Genomic DNA, 3,538 nt, shown 5'->3' with positions numbered 1-3,538 from the left:
AGGTGATATTAGATGAAGACAATTGAAGGGAGGGAGGAAAGTCTAAAGTGGAGCAGAGGAGGCTTCAGTGGAGCTATTATCAATTACACGAAGGATTGTAATATTGAAGGGTAATACTTCTATACTATATATTGCTTCACCTAAGAAGATAGAACTAAAAACAATTAAAAAATTGCAAAGAGGCAAATTGAGGAATAATATGAGGGAAAATTTACTAGTAAGTTAGGTGGAATGAGTCACCTTCTTGAGATATAATAAAGTCCCTATCAATGGAAGCATTTAAGTCAAAATTGGATGACCACTTACTGAGGAATCTATAGAGGCAATAAGATAGACTGTTCAGGGATAGAAGGGTGTAGGCTACCTCTGTGATGTCTTCCAACTGTAAGAGTCTGTTCTTCCAAGAAGGCAGAGCCACTGTGCCTAAGTCATTGGTTATCTAGCAGAAGAGATAATCAACCAATAAACATTCGTTCAGTACCTGTCATGCACTTTACACAGTGCTCAACTCTGAGCACAAAAAGGTAAAAATAGAATGAGTCCTTTCATCAAGGAGCATACATACACAAAGAAGAAGAATTAACAATACAAAGCATCATATAATAAGGGTCAAACGAGTGGCCAAAACAGGGTTTCCAGCAGAGTAGGCACTTACTGAAGCCTTGTAGAACTGTATTCACGTGATCAAAGAAAGGAGAGAGCAGCTGAGATCATCCGGGAAGTCTTCATGGAAGAAGTAAAATTGGAGTTGAACCTGGTATTAAAAAAATTATCTTAGTTTCAATTAAATGACAAGGCTAGAAGCCAGGTAGCAAAAGGTGAAAAGTAAGGATCAGACTTAAAAAGTTTCGTAGGGGAAAATCTTCATGCATGAGATGGGATCTGAGTTGACTTTTGAAAAATGGACAGGATTTACAAATGGAAAGATTTTGAGGCACTGCAATAGCATGATTTGCAAGTGAAGAAGATGCAGAGTTGAGAAAGTACAAGGGGACGATCAGTGAAGAAACATGGCTAAATTAAGGGCTATATGTAAGAGAGAAAATAGCCTGGAATGGGTGATTTAGAAATACTGAAAATCAGGATGAGGTCAAAGAACTGGGAGATCAAGGGCAGGTTAGGCTGCCAGGTGAAATAATAATAATATGATTAATAATAATAGTTTTCATTCTGGTAACTCTTTAAAGAGAGGACAATCAGATAGACAGAAATAAATGATACATACATACATACATACATACATGCATACATAGATAAATGATAGATAGGTGGATCGATGAGAGAGAGAAAGCATTTACCAATCACTCAATATGTGCCAGGTACTGTGCCAAGTTGTAGTGATACAAATACAATAAAAGAGAAGGCCTCTGCCTTCAAGAGGCTTACATTCTAATGTGTGAAGACAGCACATAAACGCAGTGCTGGGAAGTGGAGGAGGGGGATGTACATCCTGGTGTAGGGGAGAGACTTTATAATTACAAGGTGCCTTCGCACTTGCTTTTCTCATCTGAGCCTAGTAACAGCTCTGTGAATCTCCGTGTGATATACATATACATACATACATACACACACACACACACACACATACACACACACACACATACATATATGCCTTGAGAAATGACTATGTTCGAACAGAGCAATTGTCATTCCCATCAGAGCTTGAAATTCAATAAATTAACAATTTATTCAGTGCCTGTTGCGTAACGATTACTATACCTGATTCTAGGGCAGATATGAATTCTGAAATACAAATATGCTGGGTAAGGGAGGTGATCATTCTCTCTTCCTCCACACCAGTCATAATACAGCTGGTGTACTGTGTCTAGTTCTCTGCATCACATAACACAAAGAGCTCAGTTGAGTTGGGGTATGTCCAGTGAAATGTGACTAGGATGGTAAGGGAACTGAAATCCCTACTATATGACTGGCTAAAGGAATTGGAGATGTTTAGACTGCAGTAAAAAAGACCAGATTAGAGGAAGATACAGGGATCTTCAAATCTATCAAGGGCAATCATTCAGAATAGAAATCAAAGGTTTGTTTTACTTGACTCTAGAAGGCAAAACTAGGACTAATGAGTACAATTTATAGGGAAGAATAGGTTGAAAAAACATAAAAATTTCCTAAATATGAGGGTCATGCTTAAATAGGTTGGGAATGTTCAAGCAGAGGCTATCTGGTCACCATAGTTGCTATAGGTGGTAGCTTTGCTTTAGGTAGACGCTAGACAAGACTATCTCCAAAGTCCCTCCCAACTCCTCAGGTACTTTATAATCTAGCAGGGGATTCCATTTCACCACATTATATAATACGAAATTGTACTTGAAGAGGCATTCTAGTTAACAAATTTCTCTGTAAGAGGTAACGAGGTAGAAAGAGTCCTCAACTTCAAATTTGAGAAGATCTGAATCTGAATCCAGATACTGTCAGTTTTTTTGTAAGAACAGGTAAGTCATGTCACTCTCTGAGTCTCAATTTCCTTGTCTTTAAAATGGGGGTGATAATATCAAACTATCTGTGTCTCAACGCTGTTACAAGGAAAGCCTTGGTAAAAGGTAAAGTTTCAGTATACACCCATGAGTTATTCTTGGTGAGAAGGACATAATATTTTGAATTGTTCATTGTTTTGCTTTTACTTCTTTAGGTAGAGGACAGAGTCTGTGTGAGAAGCTTCTGTGCTCCTGTGATCAGACTGCTGCCAAATGTATGGCTGCTGCAACATTCAATGAAAGTCACAGGTACTGGAGTATATCCAGGTGCCAGGAGAATGGAGCAATGTGTGAAGACAATAACTCTGAATGGCCTTTGCCTCGCACTGGTTTAGTGACCAGGAGCTTAAGCTTTGATGAAAACAGCAGTGAAGAGTCGTTGCTTCTCTCACAGGGGGTTTCAGAAGAAAGAAAAGATTTCTGGGAAACTCATTTGACAATGCTGGTTCCACGCCAGCCCATGGACAAGTATTTCAGTTTCCTTCTTTAGTGAAAAACATCAAAAGTAGGTCATCTAGATCTATATTATTTCAAATTTAAGCTTTCTGAAGCCTTGGATGCCTCACCTGCTGACTCATCATAATAATGACTCTGCTACATTTTCCCCCCACAGGCATGTTGGAAAGATTGATTGAGAAAATAAAGAAAGTGCTCTGAAAGTTAGAAGTCCTACACACATACACGTGAAACATTATTATTGCCAGACTTCTTAGAATGCAAGACCAGAGGGCTCTGGATGTACCACTTTGTCTGATTTGTACTGCATGTATTGTATCATGGGAATTAAAGAAAAATTCAAATTAATTGTGTTTTTAGAACTTCATTTTAGATGACGATGCACAAGTGCTCTTGGGGGCATATATGGGAGAGGGACTGAGAAGATCACTACCAGAACACTTAGTCTTTGAATGCTATTCCTGGCAAAGTTGAACCAATGATAAACCTGAAGTTAGCCGTTTACGTAAAGGAAGTTTTACTTAAGTCATACCACTTACTTTCAGGCAACTAGGTAGCACAGTGGATACAGTGCTGGGTCTGAAGTCAGG

The 3,538-nt window shown here is 38.7% G+C and overlaps 1 long non-coding RNA gene across 1 annotated transcript; it reads left to right on the top strand.

The window, feature by feature from the left end:
- On the top strand, nt 1–3,268 carry LOC140523435 (uncharacterized). Its single transcript, XR_011973401.1, has 3 exons — nt 1–110; nt 2,648–2,997; nt 3,106–3,268. It is a non-coding gene; the product is annotated as an uncharacterized lncRNA (long non-coding RNA).
- The last annotated feature ends 270 nt before the right edge of the window (nt 3,269–3,538 follow it).

The sequence above is a fragment of the Notamacropus eugenii genome, chromosome 2, assembly GCF_028372415.1.
Source record: "Notamacropus eugenii isolate mMacEug1 chromosome 2, mMacEug1.pri_v2, whole genome shotgun sequence".
In the NCBI taxonomy this organism is placed as follows: Eukaryota; Metazoa; Chordata; class Mammalia; order Diprotodontia; family Macropodidae; genus Notamacropus; species Notamacropus eugenii.
The sequence above is the reverse complement of the archived record's forward strand: the minus strand, read 5'-3'. Positions and strand labels throughout refer to the sequence as shown.